Here is a 19714-nt window from a genome sequence, read left to right as displayed (position 1 = left end):
TTTTTTTTAGCTACAGTGTTTGTCATCTGGGATAAAAAAAAATGTGTAATTTATTGTATGGGTTATAACTTGTATATTTTTTCACCATTTTTCTGTATACCTTTTTATGTCCCTGTAGGAAACCTGTTATCGAACCTGTGATCCTAGGATTGCTCAGCTGATAAAGTGCAGTACCTCTGTCATGCAGTATATTATCTCCTTCCTATTGCAATACTAGTCATGGTTAGGTCTACTGTTGTAATGGTAACTCATTGGCCCTTTTGTATTTGGATGCTGGAGGGCTTATATTATCACAGAGGGAGCTCACTGCCTCTCGTTAATCACTTCACATCAACATTGATTGCAGCATATTATGAGTTAATGTCAAGAATTTGTTCCCTTGCATTGCAATGGGACCCCAGCTGTCAGAAAGAGCCAGCTTCCCACTGCAAATGTGTAGGATTAGCTCTTGATCCCATGCTGACTACATGCCATACATGTACGTCATTTCGGGCTAACAGCTTCCATACCATTATCTACATGTACAACATGGAATGGGGAAGGGTTAAAGGGACATTTCAATGGCAGACACTTAGGGTGTATCTAAAGGATATGCTACACCTGTCTTATAGGTGGGGTCTTACTTTTAGGAGACCCCATTAATCAAGTAAAAGGGGCTTCAGTCACTCCCTTCACTTTACTTATGAAAGGGAGTTACAGAAAAAGTCAAAGTGTTCTTGTCGGGATATTTCTATAAGTCATCTCCACAATAATGGAGGCACCTATTGGCTCAGCCATGCTTCTCCACTTTGATTTGTCTGCAGCATAGGACCCCTGTCCTCCATATAGGTGAAAGGCTCCAGAACTGCAGATATCAACCAATCAACAGGGGCTTCCAGCAGTTGGCGACCTGTTATCACCATTCTACTTGACTCTGGGCATCCCACATGGGTTTACTACCCAATGACCCCCGTGTAGGATCAATACTATAAGCCTGTTGAGGCACGAGTGACATTTTACTCCACAGATTATATGGTGCAAAGATGCAACAATTATTTCCTCTATAGAAATAAGATTTAGGATAGAAGCCGCGGCGGTCTCCTGAGAGGGTAATTTATAAATCAGTGGACGCCCGTGACAGCAAATAGGAGGAATTAACTGAACGATGACAGACAGAAAAACGTGATGCTTGCCAGAAGGCATTACTCTTGGAATCAGCTGCTTCTGTAGCCGCCTATTGATTCACAACAGTAATGGCCCTTATGGTAATGTACGTCCTAAATTATTTGAAAACCTAAATATTTATCTGTAATAAAAGCCTGCCTTCTGTCACCAGTCAGCGGTGCGCTGTGTTTTCTAGTAACGTGGTTTCCTAAATGTACTAATACATCTTGTGCCTGTCAGCAAGTTAAACAGTGGGATAGCGGCATATGTAACTGTAGAGAGATTTTACAGACATGTGGCGTTGATGCATTTGTGTTTGCTTGCAAGTAAATGTTTCCCTTCCTGTTGAAAATGAACTTTTGAATCAAATGACTCCATTTGCCAAATGAACCGCAAGCAACACTGAAGTATATTAAATATCACACTATAAAATATTGCAGTATGGAAATTGATGAGCATACTTACACGGCTGGTTTACGGAACTCCTATAGAACAGAATGGAGAGCCATATACATGTTGGGCCATCTCTTCATTCATTTTCGCTTCAGAGATCATGTAAGATCCCTTGGGTATCATGGAGGCCACAGACAGAATTGGGGGCCTACCGGAGGGCGAACCACCACTTGGACCACGGGATCCTCCTATAGTAAGGCCGGATGTGCTGCAGGAAATGGAAGACGCATCGGAACCAAGAATGATGTCATCTCCTCTAGGTAGCTAGGCTCCTGACTTCAGCATTGGTAGTTGGCCGGATCACAGGGCTGCAAAATGATAGACATCGGCTTTCACACAGTTTGGAACACTGGACTTATCATGCTTGTAAACTTTTATTAACGAAAACTAGTAATGTGAACAAAGGGTATTCCTCATCCAATTGTTTAGGCCCAGCTTGTGCCTTACAGGCCTAGTTCGTGTTGTGAATGTCTTTTCACATATTTCCCAGGGCCATTCAACTAAGAGCCCCACCTTGAGTATTTAATTGTGTCGAAGGTATTTTGTTTGGCATACTTGTGCGTTCACTCAGAGGGTGGCAAAGGACACACTGGCAGAAGTATAGGACGTGGACTGAAAGATACAAAAGTTACTTCTTCTCTTCCAATTGAATGTACAGTCGAATCTCGATATGCCTTCACAGCCTCACCTGCTTTCCAGAATGTGACACTACTTAGAGGGACTGGGACAGCTATTCGTCTGCAACCTACTTCTTCGCCTTTCTCTCTCAGAATCTCGGTGCATACTGATGACGTTCCTGTGTGTCCGGTTCAAAGCTATTGTTGACTTATCCCCAGGATAATCAATACAAATCGGTGGGAGTCCTGATCAGATGATGTGAAGGAATTTGTGGTCGGTCGAAAGTCTTAAAATGCCATCCATTCTTCAATGGTCCAGTATGGTAATATAGCTCTCTTATTAAAGTGAATTTCCTTCACACTAGCTGATTAATATAGGTCTTGAGCAATGGATTCCCACCAATTTACTATTGATGATCTATCCTGATAGTAAGCCATCAATAGCATTGAACTGGAAAATGTATTTAAATGGGTAATTTAGTATAAACTTTTCAAGAGCAAGGGCTTTTATACTATTCTCACACAAGGACCTTCTGCTGTTTGGTTTCACCCCTAGGCAACCTAAAGCCCTTATACTGTAGCTTGGGAACACAGAGCTTGTACCCTTAATCCCACAACTGAATCCAATACTAGTTGGATCCAATTCTAGCTGATTGGATGATATATTGTACACCACACCATTATTATTTGGGCACTCTATACATAGCTGGGCTTAGCTATGTGTGAGCCATGCGGTCTCAAAGAGCACTGACGACCAGCTTGTAAGAGGGGAACCAGCTGGATGTAGGCTGGGGGCAATTGACTCCCTTAGATCTGCCTGGTCAAATGGTCTTTTTCCTCTGTGGAGCAGTGTCTTGTGAAGCTACATGAATCATCTTCCTCTCCGCTCTATCTCCTCCTATCTAATGTTCTTTGACACCGTTGTCAGCCCATCGGCACTCCCGCAAAACAACTGCTTAGTTTTGCTACCATATTTATGTTATCAGCTTGGTTCTGGTATTGTATTTATGCACTGAGCTTAGTTCCGGGGCTGTATTCATATTATGAACTTGGTTCTGCTCTTATATCTATGTACTGAAGCTAGTTAGTGCTGTATGAATTTCGTTCTGGTTCTGCTTTTATGTACTGAGCTTAACTTTGGTGCTGTATTTAAATTATGAACTTTGTTCTGTTACAGTATTTACTCCCTGAGCTGTTCTGGTGTAGAATGCGGGTAATTTACCCATCAATGCACAATATATATGATGTTAACTCATGACTGGAGAGAGGACATGAATTGGGGATAGGGTGCCATCTAGCTGAAGGCTAGCAATGACTCTGTAGGACTCCATAAATTTACTACCCCATTTATGTATATATCTAGTGGCCTATTATGGAGGACATCAATAGAAGGTAGTGCTTAGGGCTTAATTAAGGGGTTAATGCAGGCAGCCTCCATGCATAGGGGATAGTGGATGGGTATGAGCCTGCTCCCCTTCACTTACGCTCATACTGGTGTAATCATCATATTTGTCTTCTTAAATAAAACGTATATTTTTGTTAACTCAGTGGTTCCATCGTATCTGAAACCTGCGTTGTGCATTACCTCCTTGCGTCACCCTCGCTGTGTGACAGTAGCTGGGTGACAACTTCTATAGATTTAATGGTGGCCATATATTTCCACCAAGCTTTCTTAGCATCAGATATACTGTAACTTACATTAATGGCTTTTTCTATAAACTAGATCAAAAAGAAATGCGAAAGGACTTGCAGGCAGTGAATACGGACTCCTGCATCTCACCTGCTCTACAATTCTCTTCTAGTTTTAGTTAATTGCTGATTCATTCCAGCAGTTCCCACAGTTTGGGCGTTTTTTGACCTATTCAAAGAAAATGTTAATCAAGATGGTGGAGATTTATTGCGGCTGATTAATGTGTTTACAATTTTGTGTACCAAGTGCCGCGTGAGTTTATGTTCACTTTTACAACAGTGGATGGCTTGTGAGAGTCCTTGGAGGAACAATCATTTATGCAAACATATGGAGAGATTTTACATTCTCCCTGCAGTCTTTTGTCTTCCTATGCAGAAAACCATTAATTTTGGTTAAATGTGCTGCATTACAATGCACCACCTGATGAGTCGCCCTAAGCCAAAGTGACAAATAAATCCATAAATAAATTGATACATATAAAATAACTGAATTATAATAATCTGACCCAAAATAATGCTTTCTTACATAAACATTTGTAAAGTTAACAAGCACATAAATTAGACCCCTGGCATTGACTCATAGGGACAAGGGTTGTTATCTACTAGTGCTTGATGACTAGAACTATGATTAGTGAACATATAGCACTGTATTTTGGAACTATTTTTGTAGTATGGATACCTATTATTATATTTATTTTGGAATTTCCTATTAACCTAACTATTACATTACTATTTTAGGGTGAATTAGTGCACATCAGGAGGTTGGAGAAGGGATCGTCCTTTTCAGGGTGGTGACTCCATGTACTAGACAAGGATTGGACAGGGTCAACCCAGGGATTCCCTACCACACATCTGGTTCCCTTTTGGTATTACTTATATGACTTATTTTTAAATGACTTAATAAAAGTTATGTTTTAATATATGTTTATACCATCTGAGCCCAGTGAGATTTTTCTCTTGTTTTCAGATGTATTCATCTTTCTCAGTGATATCCACATACAAGACTAATAGCAGACAAAGACCCCCATGTGCCGTGGTATTTTTTGGCACCCTAATACTGTGACACATAGCAGATAGACCCCTCTCTCATAAAAATAATTGCTATTGGCTGCAGCATCTAACAGGTTAAATAGCCAAGATGGGAGGTTTATCGTATCTTCGTGGTTGTAGCTGGAGCGTGGCTGTCAATCACAGAGCTACTACATGGCATCTGTAACTTTGCCACTTTAGACTAGTTTAGGGAGGGAAAGTGTTGAGAGCCTCTCAACTAGCTAACCAAGATTAATGAAGGACAAGAACCAGCTGTATATACATGGATATTCTGGTTTGGCTCACATCCCTGGTAGAGATGAGCGAGCACGCTCGTTTTAGGCTGATCGAGCATCTGTCTTGTCAAGTAACTGATTACTCGACTGAGTACCATGCGGGAAGGGGGGGGGGTCATGGAGCAGTGGGGGGGGGGGGAGAGAAAGGGATCTCTCTCACCCGCTCCCCCCCCCCCTGCATGGTACTCGGTTGAGTAATTAGTTACTCGACTAGACCGATGCTCGATTGAGCATCAGCCTTAAATGAGCGTGCTCGCTCATCTCTAATCCCTAGTCATGTTACAAGGCCTGTTGGATATTGACTCAGCATAGCTAACTTTCAGTAAGTGGCGTTGTGGAGGTATTATTTGATCACTCATTTGCATCAGTTTTGGCTAGAATCACACCTGTGGTCTTTGATACATTTTTTGAGCCAAACACTGGAGTAGATATGTAAGGGATTGGAGGAGCTTACTACTGGAGAGCCGAGTGGCATTGCGATTCCTGTGCTGTTACCCTATGGAGATGAGCAGCACTACCACTCTGATGTTGCATGGACATTCTTCCCTGCACATGGCTGCTATATGGTGCTGTTGTACCGTCATTCAAATCAGAGCCAGTATGTAAGTAGGTGCTATTTTGGGGCAGAGAAGTGCAGTGTGTGCTGTATGGCAGCTTTATCCCCCCTGCTTCTGCGGCAGGATGGGCCAAGTGAAAGTAGTGCAGACCAATAAACTACCAGCACTAAGGAGGTCTGAGAGAGCAGTAAGTGCAGGTCTTAGTGACTACAGCCAGAGTGTACAGGACAAGAGGGAGTTTCCCTTTGGTTAAGTGTGTTCTGTGGGGCCTATGCGAGATCCCTAGCTGGCAAAGACAGCGGTCATCCTTGTGAGCATGAACATTTATGTAATACAGTGCCTTAGCTCCAGTATACCTCTAAATAATACAATTATCAAAGAATGGCTGGGTGCCAGATGTGCACAATGATAGTGATTACAGTGCAGTTACCTCCAGTGATCACAGGTGATGTCTCCCTTGACTGTAGTTGCCCACGTATACTTTTCTCCTTCATGTAGGGTCAGATCACGATGAAGAGGTCTTCTAGCTATGTCTCAGATTTGCACACAAACTCGCTATCTTGTTGCCCCAATGCTCCATTCAATACCCCCTATACTGTACCAGTGCCCCCCTTTGTGCCCCACACAAAACCAGTGCAACCTTTGTATCCTACACAGTAATTATTCTCACATTATGCCCACCACAATCAAATGCCTATTTTGTGCTGCACTGTAATAGTACTCTCCATTGTGTCCCCACACAGTAATAATACCCCCTTTGCACCACACAAAATGATAGTTGAAGCCTTTCTGCTTCTATGCAGTAAAAATCACAACAAAGTAATAATGTTCCTATTGTATTCCACATTAGTAGTCCCCTTCTTTATGCCTGCACATAGTAATAATACCCACTGTCGGGCTCCCAAATCTCCTTTTATTCCCTGCAAATAATGTCTCCCTTGTATCCGTACAAGGTAATAGTGCCCCCTTTATATCTCCAAAGTATTAGTTTCCCCTCTGTGTCCCTAAAATAACTTACTCTCTACAGTCTGCCACCCGCCATAACTGTACCTTTATGAGCTTGAATCCTACACAGTGTACCATGTAGCAATGTAAGTATTGTGAATCCTCCTTCTCCACTCTCCTCCATGCCTCAGGGCAAGAGAGGAAATGGGCAACAACCAAAGAGGAGATGGGCAAGAAGGATTCATGATACACAGGCTGCCACATGGCACGTTGTGTAAGGAGAAAGCTCATTAAGATACGGTCAATCTTGAATTAATGTAAAATATCTTGATAACATTTGGAACATCTTACTTGTGAAAGTTATTACTGATCGCTCCAAATATACAGAGTTCGAAGCGGAAGCCCCCATGCTGACCTCCTATGTAGTGGCCGGCGCTGGTAACTGGAGGCACGGCTCTCATTGATTTCAATGAGAGCCGTGCCTGCAGTTACCAGTGCTGGCCACTACATGGGAGGTCGGCACTGAGCCTTCTGCTCCGACCTCTGTTATTGCCTGCACAGCTGATCGGTCAGAGTCTTGAGCAGTGGACCCCAGCCAATCAATTATTGATAACCTATTCTGAGGATAGGTCATTAACAGTATTTTTGACCAGAAAACCCCTTTAATGTTTAAAAAAAATAATCAATATTTTCATTTTAGGTTTAATGTCCCTTTAAGAATATAATTTAGAAATACACTTCCTTCAATGACATTACTCCATTCTCTGACGGGTAGGATTGTTCTCCCATGCAGATGTGTCTGCAGTTTTAGTATCACTACGGTATATTAAACTATTTTAAACCTAATGCAAATATTTGGCCTTGGAATTACTTTGAACACCCGTACGGCGGGATAATGCAAACACAAGGACTGTGTAACGGGCATGCGGATGTGAGACGTCCCAGACCAAAATAAATTATCTCCTCAATATAAACAGATTAAGAAAGCATTTGGGCTTCCAGTTGGAAGCGATTAAAATTCAAGGTTGTTCCGTATCCAGCGTGTAACTCATCAGATTGGCGTCACAACGTTCAGCGGCGGATTCCTTCAATACTCAATCCATTAACCAACAAAGTGATACAACCTGTACAAGATCAATGACCTCCCAGAGTGTGCAAAATGTACGTCCCGCGGCTCTGGGGAGAAAATCTGCTTCCGTTAGAAATGATTGTGCTCCGCTCTTGACTGAGGTGCGGAGAATGTATCTTGTTACGTGTTCAGAGACACACATTTCAATGATAAAGACTGTGACAAAGTAACAATGCAGGATAAGGACACAGCTGCCTGGTGCAGTACTGAGCAGGGAGGCTGAGTACATTCATAAAATAAATCTTGTTATTTGTATAGCGCCAACTAGAGATGAGCGAGTATACTCGCTAAAGGCAATTGCTCGAGCGAGCATTGCCTTTAGCGAGTATCTCCCCGCTCGAGACAGAAGGTTCGGGTGCCGGCGCGGGGGAGCGGTGAGTAGCGGCAGTCAGCAGGAGGGAGCGGGGGAGAGAGAAGGAGAGAGAGATCTCCCCTCCGTTCCGCCTGCTCTCCCCCGCAGCTCCCTGCCCGCCGCCGGCACCCGAACCTTTTGTCTCGAGCAGGCAGGTACTCGCTAAAGGCAATGCTCGAGCAATTGCCTTTAGCAAGTATACTCGCTCATCTCTTGCGCCAACTTATTCCGCAGCACTTTCAGGTTACTTATTTATTACCCCCCCGCCAAGCTGGGTACTCATTTTACCGACCTCAGAAGGCTAAGTCAACCCTGAACCATGTGGGGAATGAACTCGCAACCTTCAGGTCGTGAGCGAGAGCTTAGGACTGCATTTCTGCTGCCTTAACACTATGAGCTGCACAAGGCTTTACATCACATTTCTACGTCTGACTAGCTAATTTGTGAATTATGCTAGACATGGCGTAAATGCATCTGGTTTTGATTTGTGATGACAAATTGGATGCTGGCTAATAACACATGTTATAAATCTTATAATGTTCAGGGCAATGTAATATTTCTTGCTTACATGAGTGGACAGATCTTGTATTAGAGTTTATGGAACACGGTACGTCCTATACTGTGCCGACCTTAAGTTACATGGCACCCTCTGCTCAATTTTTGTTGGTACTGCCCCCCCATTACAATAAAACAATATGCATGCAGTGATAGGCAGTCTGCCTGTATTCTACTTATGCCAAAAGCAGCAAGACTGTAATATACCCACACCACAACAGCTCAGTAAATAAATAATATACCAGAATCAAGCTCATAACATAAATACCTCACCAGAACATAGCACATAAATACAGCAGCAGAACCAACTGTAGTATATAAATACAGAACCAAGCTCAAAACAGAAATGCAATACCAGACCGAAGCTCATAACGCAAATAGAGCCTCAGAACCAAGCTCATGACAAAAATACAGCACCAGAACCAAACTCATAACATCAATACAGCACCAGAGACAAGCTCATAACACAAATACAGTCGCAGAATTAAGCGATTGTGTTGTGCGGGCACTGATGGATTGGCCTTGAACCAGCAGAGAGGAGGCGACTGAGCCAGGAGGATGATGATGATTCATGTAGCTCCACAAAATGCTGCCACACAGAGGAAGAGCATCATCTACTTGGATAGCCTTATGGAAGGTGATCGTCCCCAGCCTACATAAGCCTTGTGCTCCCCTTACAAACTGCTGGCTGGTACCCTGTGGGACTGCATGGGTCGCGTATAGCTAAGGCCAGACACAGATTTATATATGTAAACCTTATAGGGGTTAAAATCAAAGGGGTTTTCTCCCTATGCTTAGCTATCTTCCTACATCCCATACAAGAGAATGGAGTGATGGTCACACGTGCAACATTCTTGGGATTGCTAGGATTCCAGCAGTTTCACCATCAGAGATATATTCCCTATCCTGTTAATAGGGAGTGCATGGCTTTAGTGGGAAAATCCCACCAAGGTTGAGGATGCAGGTGGAATGAACCAACATTCGGGGCCTCGTGCCCAGCCTTACAATGACCCAGACTTCAACGATGATCAGAAGATCATTCATACAGACAGTCATGTACCTATTAACTCTTTCAAATCCTCTGTCTGCCGTCTTCCTACATTCTGATTGAAGGCTGTACAGCTCCAATGTCAGAAGACATCCGACAGGGTATTCTTACCGTCTATTGCCAGCCGCTTCACTGTCGGAGCCTCTCTGATGCACGCACACTGGTTTTAGCCAGCAGATGGCACCGCTGTATAACAGCAAAAAGAGAAAGCCTTTTAGAAAAACCCTGAATCCAAAATTGCATTGGAAAGGGTTAACCCTTTGCAATCCAATTTTGGATTCAGGTTTTCCTAGGGTTTTCTCTTTCTGCCATTAAACAATGGTGCCATCTGCTAGCTGGAGCCAGTACTGCAGTATGGGACATGCTGGAGAGGCCCCCGACAACAGAGCGCCCAGTAATATACAGTAAGAATACCCTGCCAGACGTCTTCCGACATCGGAAGCTGTACAACCTTCAATCAGAATGTCTTTAGACGTCAAACAGTGTTAAATACCTGTCCACTCTCCTGACATGCCTATTTTATTAGTAAGTACATGTATGCCCCATGAAATGACAATACGGGAGCAGGTTTTTTTTTAGAACAATAGGGCAATTCACATGAGAATACGTTCAGTTTACTTTTAGAGATGAGCGAGTATACTCGGTAAAGGCAATTGCTCGAGCGAGCATTGCCTTTATCGAGTACCTGCCCGCTCGAGATGAAAAGGCTCCCTATATGGAGATGATAGACCTTATGGGCCCGCTAAGGCATCCCCTATAGTTACGCCTCTGCCTATGACAATTCAACCATAAGTGCACAATCACACAGGTGTATGCGAGTTGCGCCCGAGATTCTCAGGCACAACTTCCATCAAACAGCACATGGACATCCCGTTTGTGTGGTGTCTGATCTCTGCAGGCAGAGGACATTGCATGTCTGATTCGGGTCTGTGTTACGGACAAGAATAGGACATGTTGCAAGTTTTTTGAAATGGGCCATCAGTCCATGTGAAGCAAACGCATGTTTTGAATAGCCTGATTGACTATAATGTGTCTGTGCGCTGTCCATGAAATACACAGAACACACAGATGGGAAATATACCTGTGCAAAGGGACCCTAAATAGAGTTCCCACTTTTATCACAAATAAATACCGGCCAAGGTAGAAAAGGGTATGGTTGTGGGCATCACGACATATGGTTTTACCTTCGTTAATTTAATTTTACCTTCCTACGTAATGCCCATTGGTCCATGAAAACACATACATACCAGTGAACGATTGTTGACAAAACAGTCCCTGATGGTCTTCGAAAGAACACTCACTGCTACGGTCTCTGCTTAGTCTTGGTCTTTGAAGATACACTCACTACTGTGGTCTCCTACTGGTTTGGTCTTCAACGGAACACTCGGTGCTGCGGCCTCTCGCAGCAGTGAGTGTTCACTCGAGGGCAACTTACACATATCTATGTATGTTCATTGGACTCGGCAACCAATGATCATGCATTAGAGGGGACAACATTTGAAATACACACCTGCCAAAGAATTTGATACTCCCTAGCTAGTCAATAAATTATATTTCAAGCCACGAAAATGCTTCCAACAATTTGCTCAGCAGTCGCAAAATTGAACAAGAAGTGCACAATAGAGATGAGCGAACGTACTCGGTTCGGGTGTTTTTGCACTCGAGCACCCCTTTTTCCGAGTAACTGACCCCGGGGGGCGGGGGTAGCAGTGGGGAACAGGGGGGAACTCTTTCTCCCCCCCCCCCACTCCCCTCTGCAACCCCCCGCTCAGCCCCGGCGCCCCCCGAATCTTTTCGTCCGAGTAGTCAATTACTCGGAAAAAGCGGTGCTCGAGGGCAAAAACACCCAAACCGAGTACGCTCGCTCATCTCTTTTTTTTTAAACTCGTTTTATTGAAAACATTGTATTGTACAATAACTGAATAATAAAAAAAAGAACTTTGATTACATCATTAGCTCGTTACATGCATGTCAAGTATTTTAGTACAGTCAATTGACATATTTATTTGTTACATTTTTCCCTGATGTTGTGTTTTCTTTGTGGTGTCGGTGAAGGGTGTGTTTCTTTTTTGGTTTTACAAATTGTTTCTAGACGTTGTTATTCTCATCAAATTATGGAATTGGTCCCGTGTATGCACCGTACCCGTTGTCCCACACCATCTTTCCCACACTTTATTAAACTTTTCAGGGCATTTTCTGTTTTTGTATACGATTTTTTCGTATGGCAGAGCGGCGTTAATAATGTTCTGCCACTTTGTGAGTGTCGGAGGGCGTCTATCCATCCAGCGTAGGGCTATTGCTTTCCGGGCGTAGAATAGTACCCTTGTAAGAAATATCCTGTCATGATACTGCCATTGTTCTTCGTCTAAGAGCCCCAACAGGCATACTGCGGGATCGTGTGGTACTGGTATTCCCAGTATTTGTGTTAGAAATTCTATGATCTCTCTCCAGTATGCCTGAATATCTACACAGTTCCATATTAGATGATTAAAGTTTGCATTAGGTACTCCACACCGGTGGCAGCAGTTGGTGGTTATCCGATTCATTTTATAGAGTCTAGTCGGGGTTAGATAGCACTGATGTAAGATATATAGTTGTGTTAGTTTGTTGTTTGCCGCCGGTGATACTGTGGTGTATATGGACATTGCCGTTTCCCAATCCTCACTAGTGAGGCTGGGAATAAGTTCTCTCCATCTCTGCATTACTGACATTGGTGTGTCGGGAATTTTAGCATGCAGTAGATGGGTGTACAGCACTGAAATCAGACCTTTAGGTCCTTGTGTTCGCAGTATGCCTATTAATGGATACTGGGAGAATGTTTGTCTAGGTCCTGGAAATTGTGCGGTCAGTGCGTGTCGGAGTTGCAGGTATCTAAAGAAACTCGCCCTTGGAATCTGGTACAGTTCTTGCATTTGTTCAAAGGAAGCCAGCGTTTGGTCTCTGTATACATGTTCTAGTGTAGTGACTCCTGAGTTTATCCAGAATTGTTTGCCTGGCAGATTCATCAAGTGTGGTAGCGCCCTATTGTCCCACAGGGGAGTCTCCAGGGGAGTGTTCTCCTGTCTAATTAATTATTTTCTTGTCCGCCACACGTTCACTGCCAGTCGGTGGATCGGTAGCATTTGTTTGGTCACCCATCCTGGTTTTTCCAGAAGGATCCAAAGCGATGTTTCCTCGAGGAAGTACATGAGGTGGTGCTCGGAGTTAGGGAGAGGCGCGCCCGACAACCAATGGCGGAGATATCTAACCTGACCCGCCAAATAGTATAGTTTAAAATCTGGCAGCGCCATCCCCGCAGTCTCTTTAGGGCGCTGCAGGGTATCCAGACGTAATTTGGCTCTTGAGTTTCCCCATATAAATGATGTTATTAATGAGTTAGTTTTTTTGAAGAATTTTTGTGGTATGGATGTTTCTGTGTGCTCTAGGCTATATAGGTATTTGGGGAGAATGATCATTTTTATGAGGTTTATCCTGCCTGCCACCGATAGTGGTAGGGTACTCCAGCTTTTCAACTTTTGCTGCAGAGTTGTCAGTAAGGGAGTGATATTTAACTCGAGGCTTTGGGTGTGTTCTCTGGTGATATGTATACCCAGATACTTAAATCTGGGGGTGATTTGTAATTTACAGAATACGTCTCCCGTCAACCATCCCTCTGGTCTTAGAGGCATAAAGGCGGACTTTTGCCAGTTGATACATAGGCCCGAGAAGACTCCAAACCTGTCTATTAGGGATATGGCCAGCGGCAGGGTGTTTCTAGGATCTGACATATATAATATTATGTCGTCCGCATACAAGCCTATTCTATCCTCTCTGGGCCCTATCTGGACGCCTTTGTATGAGTTATGTTGTCGAATTCTCAGGGCTAGAGGTTCTATTGCAATTGCAAATAGAAGGGGGGAAGCGGGCACCCCTGTCGGGTCCCCCTGTGTAGTGGGAAAGAGGCAGAGTCCAGGCCGTTTACCGTTACCCTGGCGGTCGGCTCTTTATACAGGATAGAGATCCATTTTATAAATGTATCTCCAAACCCGAATTTACGTAGTACCTCTATCAGATACCCCCATTCGACGGAATCGAACGCTTTAGCTGCATCCAATGAGGCCAAGGCCCAGTCGGATCTCCATCTCCACCCCACCTGTGTGATCACCTGTGTTCTTCTAATGTTGTCCGATGTCGATTTACCCGGGATAAAACCGGATTGGTCTGGGTGTATAATTTTCCCTATAATTTGGTTTAGTCGGATGGCTAGTATTTTAGTAAGGATTTTGTAGTCCGTATTTAATAGGGAAATAGGCCTGTACGAGCCACATTCTTCCGGGTTTTTGTCTGGCTTAAGAATAAGGACTATGTTGGCCTCCAACATCGACTCCGGGAGGTGGCTCTTGTCAAGGATGTATTCGTATAGGGTAAATAGGTGTGGGATTATTTCCTTTTTGTAATGCTGATAGATTTCCACTGGTAGCCCATCCACTCCCGGAGTTTTGTTCTTTGCCATCTCATTTATTGCTTCTTCAATCTCTTCCACTGTAATGGGAGAGTCAAGTAAGGACTTATGGTCCTCTTGTATTTCTGGGAATATTATGTCGTTTAAGTAGGTCTCTAGTTCTGCAGGTGTATAGTTAACTCGTGATTGGTATAAGTCGTCGTAGAATTGTTGAAATCTACCCATAATTTCTTTCGGGTCTGTAAGTATTTCTTCCTCAATTGATTTAACTCTCAGTATGGTTGGGGGGGCAGTTTCCTGTCTCGCCATATAGGCAAGTAGTTTACTGGATTGATTTCCTTGTTCAAAAAAGGACTGTCGGGTAAAGAAGAGGTTCCTCTGAGCTTTCTCTTTCAGGTATAGTAAGTAGTCTCTTCCTATCTGAAGCCATTTATCTCTTTTAGTGTCTGTGGGGTCAGCTACAAATTCTCTTTCTAATTGTTGGCATTGTTCTGCTAACAGTTCACCCTCCCGTGCCGTGGCTTTTTTGACAAATGAGATTGAGGACCTTAAACAGCCTCTAAGGTATGCTTTAAATGCCTCCCATACTAAATTTATATCTACGTGTGCCTCGTGCGCTTCATAATATATTTGGATCTGGTCCGGTATGCGGTCATTAGGTCCAAATAACGAAAGCCAGAATGGATGTACTCGTGGTCTCTTGATTGTGATTGGGCCTGGGTTTTTAAGGGTCATGCGTATTGGTGAGTGGTCTGAGACACCCCGGGGTAAGAACTCTATTGTGTCTATTTTAGGGAATAGTGAAGGGGATCCGAATATATAGTCTATACGGCTGAGAGCGTGGTTGTGGGCTGCATGACAGGTGTATTCTTTTTGTTGCGGGTGAAATATTCGCCATAGATCTAGCCATCCCGTTACCGAGATAATAGAAGCCAGACGAGTCCTGCCCGCGTCTCCCTCCCTCCGAGCACCACCCCCAAATCTATCCATGGTGGGATCCATAACCATGTTCATGTCTCCCATGCAGACGACTGTTGCGTCTGGAGAGAATGATGCAAATTGTATGCCCTCTGCTAGGATGGATGTTGTCGCCGGTGGCGGATTATAACGACACAAGAGGACATACGGGTCATTGTTGATTTTAGCCCTTACAAAAATGTATCTACCCTCTGTGTCTCTCCTGATCTGTTCCACCTCCCATCTAAGTGTTCTTCTTATTAGTAGAGACACCCCCCTGGAGTATGATGTGTGGCATGTATGAGCGGACCATTGTACCCATGGTTTCATCAGGACTTTTGTGGTTTCAGGCGTGAGGTGGGTCTCCTGCAGGCACAGGATATGTGGTCGCCAGGAGCGTATTGATGTGTTTATTGCTGTTCGCTTTCTGGCAGATCCCATGCCCCTGACGTTCCAGGATGCAAAGATTATCTCCGCCATGGGCTAAGAGATATTAATCTGATCCGGATACGCTTTCCCATGTCTTTCCGCCTGTCAGGTGTCCCCCCCCCGGCACTTAATTACATTTTTATCATATATCATGTAACAGTTTTCCAGCATATTTTCAATATCATCATGGAGCACTTGATGTATACAACTTATAAACATTTTGATAAACTACTATCAACTTTAACTCTTAATCAACTTGTAATTAAACAGGTTTTAAAGTTATCCACTCTGTCAAGATCGTATTCGTGGCAATCCTATATTAGGGGGTACCTACAAAGTATAGCTTATTTCAAGACTATACTTGTGGTATTGTTGTGTCGTTGGGTCAGTTGTGTGGACCGGCATTTGTTTGACCGTCACTTTCTGGGTGGGTCCCCTTAAGGATAAGGAGAATAAGGGGAGGGGGGGGGGCCCCTCAACATGTGGGTCCTAAATCACCCCGCGAGGCAGCGGCGAGGGGGGTCGGCAGAGGAAGGAGAAGGAGGGGACTAGAGAGCTCCGCCAGTGCCGCAAGAAAGGAGGGCTTGTCACTCTCTCCTGCGAGTCGCGGTCTACTTGTCTGCCACAGATAAGGAAAGTCTCAGTTCTGTGCTTTTTAGCTGGGGTGTTCTTGTGGCATGTTTAGGGAATAGTCTCTAGTGTGCAGTTAGGAGCTATAAGGGGAATGTTCATCTTTGTGTAGTGGTCTCGGCACCTAGAGAAGGGGAAAAACAAGTGGTTATGTATACATTACGGCCCTTCTGGTCGTCGTCTGGTGTTCAGCCAATTTCCTGCTTCGGCTGGCGTGGAGAAGAAGCGAGTGCGGTCCCCATCGACCACTCGCAATCGGGCCGGGTACACCATCGAGTACGGGAGCTGCAGTTCTCTTAATTGTTTCTTGACTCCGAAGAATGTTGCTCGCTGCTTTTGGAGATCCGCCGAGAAATCCGGAAAAATGGACACAGTGGCGTTGTCGTGTCGTAGAGGTCCTCCCTTTCTGGCGGCTTGTAGGATTATATCCCTATCACGAGAGTTGAGCAGCTTTGCTAGTAGGGGTCTGGGTGGGGCTCCTGGTATTGGTGGCTTCATGGGCACTCGATGCGCACGTTCAATAACAAAAACTTGCGATAGTCCAGCATTGGGGAAAAGCTCTCGGAGCCAACGTTCTATAAATTCCTCCGGTCTTTGCCCCTCAGCCCGTTCTGGTAGTCCCACTATGCGTAAATTATTTCTTCGTGACCGGTTTTCTAAATCGTCCGCTTTTTGTCTCCAATATTCAGCTTTTTGCGTAAGATCTCGTATTGCATCTGTCATTGGGGCGACAGTATCATCTATGGTAGAAATTCTGTTCTCTGTGCTGGCAACACGTTCTCTTAGGTTTTGGAGATCTTGCCTCAACAGGCTTACATCCATTTTAACTTCATCAATTTTGCTGGTAAGCGTGGCTGTAGAGGTTTGTATTGCGGTCAGAAGCTGTTCAGACAGTTGTTGCAGTGTTTGCACTGTTCCCTCAGTTGGGTCTGGGTTGTTGTGCTTTGTCGTTGCAGCTCCCACCGCGGCGGGCGCTGCGGGGTCAGGGCTGGGCTCTTTTCGGATGTCTCCTCTTGCGAAGGCTTTAAGTTTATCTACGGATGAGCTTTGTCTCGTGGGGCCCATTTTGCAGCTGTTTGGTTTTCCGCTATAGAAGTTAAATTCCTTATAGGGGTTCTGTATTTTGACTTCTGTGTGTGGTTTTCACGTCAGTTAGCTTTCTGCGCTGGGGTTTCCCTTATTCTTCTCCCCTAGTTCTCTGGACTGTGTGGTGTTCAATCCTCTTGTGGGTAGGGAGGAGGGGGGGAACCCTCTCTGTGACCCCTTTAACGTACCTTTTCAGCGCTTTGTCCGCCAGCAGCACTTGTACGCTAGCGGTCACTTCACCACTGGTCTGGCGGTATCGTTCACCCCGCTGTGTGTGCCTCCGGTGTATCTCTGACGGCTCTGCCCTCTCTCCTCTCCTCTCCTCTCAGTGGTTCTGTGTTGGGTCCGGGGGCAGCTTTCAGTTCTGCTCTGGGGCCTGTATGTTTATGTTGCCACTCACAAGATGGCCGCCGCGGCCGCAATTTCGCGGGTCTTTCCCGCCGGCAGCGTTTTCTGTGCCAGTACCTCGGCCTCCTCTCCTCTCTCTCCGTGCAGCTCTGCGTTGCACCCGGTAGCAGCGCTCCTCAGCGTTCCAAGCCCTGCACCCTGGCCGATGCCCCTCACAAGATGGCCGCCGCGGCCGCGGTTTCGCGGGCTTTCCCTCCCGCCGGCAGTGCCCGCTATGTCCGCGCTGTGGATGTTCCTCCGGAGGGTTTATCCACCTCCTCTCTCCCCTCCGCTCAGCGCTGTGCCCGACCCGGAGTCCCCGCCGACAGCCTATACCTTCCGCTGTATGGCCGCAGCGGTCGCCTGTCTCCGCACCCACCGCCGCCGGTATCTCTCCCGCGGCCGTCCGGGAGCGCCATCAGGGGACTCGGTCCGCTCCACCCCCCCTCCGCTGGTGTTTTTCTGGGTCAGGGGACCCTCAGGATGTCTGCAGGATAGCGGTTTTGCCGGTAAGCGGAGGAGCTCTCCTCACATGCGACCGGACAGTTCGGCTGCTTGGCCACGCCCCCGCTCGCTCATCTCTAGTGCACAACAATCTCGATGTGTAAGAGCACGCAAAAAACAGTCATTTGCACACTTTAGCATCTATTTTAAGCAACTATTCAATCGATAATTGTCCCGTGTAAAGCCACCCCAACACTTCTAGACACAAGAATTGAACAATTGAACCCTTTTGGGCAGTAGACCACCAGGGAGAATAAAAGGACCCCTTTTTACTCTAGACCATCAGTTTTATTGCTGTTAACTCCTTCATTACACTAAAACAGTAGCGTTATTGCCATCAACCCCTTAACCTCTGTAGACAACCAGGGTGATAGTCGATAAAGATATTGTCTCATCATAAACAGATGCCCTTCATATGGGAGCTACAGTGGCTTCCAAGACTCCTAGCAAACAACTGATTTTGGCAAAGGAAGTTGCAGCCATCTATACAGTGAATTTTCTCTGCAGTCAATGGTAACATAGTATGTTAGGCTGAAAGAAGACAATGTCTATCTAGTTCAGCCTTTTTATACCACCCTCTCCCTTGTTGATCCAGAGGAAGGCAAAAAAAAGCCAATGAGGCAGAAGCCAATTTAGCCCATTTGGAGGAAAAAAAATCCTTCATGACTCCATAATGGCAGTCAGAATAATCCCTGGATTAATGTATTGAAAGTTCCTACCTGACTCCAAGATCCAGATTAACAACCCGCTGGTCACCTAATGTCTATATCCTGTAATATCATAGCGCTCTAGAAAGACGCCCAGTCCCCTCTTGAACTCCTCCATTGATTTTGCCATCACCACCTCCTCAGGCAGAGAGTTCCACAGTCTCACTGCTCTTACAGTAAAGAACCCCCTTCTGTGTTGGTGATGAAACCTTCTTTCTTCTAGATGTAGCGGATGCCCTCTTGTTACCGTCATGGTCCTGGGTATAAACAGATCATGGGAGAGATCCTTGTATTGTCCCCTCATGTATTTATACATAGTTATTTGATCACCCCATAACCGTCTTTTTTCCAGGGTGAATAATCCCAATTTTGGTATAGCTATAGACAGTGCAGAGGTAGCAGTCGCACCCAGGCCCTGGTGCCCAAGCACTCTTCTGCAACATACCGTAAAAAGCCACCAATATTTTAAATGGCACGTGGGGGTGATGTTACAGATTTTGTATCAGGGCCCAGGAGCTACAAATTAGGCCTCAAGTTAAATAGAAATAATATAAAGCAGAGGTTCATCATTGCCCCCCGATTATAGTGCCAAGCCTATCTACCCAGGGCAGAAGAGTCCATCATCCCTCCATGTTGACTCATACCCTGACCTGGCCGAGCCCTTACACCTATCTACTAGTTAGGACCTAATGATGTAATGAAACCGAGAATCCGAAAAACATTCCCTCTCGCCTGATGTTCATTTTCCACCTAAAGCTCT

General features: G+C 45.1%; 1 protein-coding gene across 2 annotated transcripts in view; it reads left to right on the top strand.

Annotated features, from left to right (window-relative positions):
- Positions 1 to 19714, top strand: part of ADGRA1 (adhesion G protein-coupled receptor A1) — a 738392-nt gene that overhangs the window by 96354 nt on the left and 622324 nt on the right. The window contains exon 1 of one of the 2 annotated variants that reach the window (XM_066601013.1): positions 4736 to 4768. The exons of the other annotated variant lie outside the window; for it this stretch is intronic. The gene's annotated coding sequence lies outside the window, so the exon portion shown is untranslated. Of the gene's footprint in view, positions 1 to 4735; positions 4769 to 19714 lie in introns of those variants that run through there. 2 annotated transcript variants of the gene reach the window in all.

The sequence above is a fragment of the Eleutherodactylus coqui genome, chromosome 4, assembly GCF_035609145.1.
Source record: "Eleutherodactylus coqui strain aEleCoq1 chromosome 4, aEleCoq1.hap1, whole genome shotgun sequence".
Taxonomy (NCBI): Eukaryota; Metazoa; Chordata; class Amphibia; order Anura; family Eleutherodactylidae; genus Eleutherodactylus; species Eleutherodactylus coqui.
This window is presented reverse-complemented; position numbering and strand designations above follow the sequence as displayed.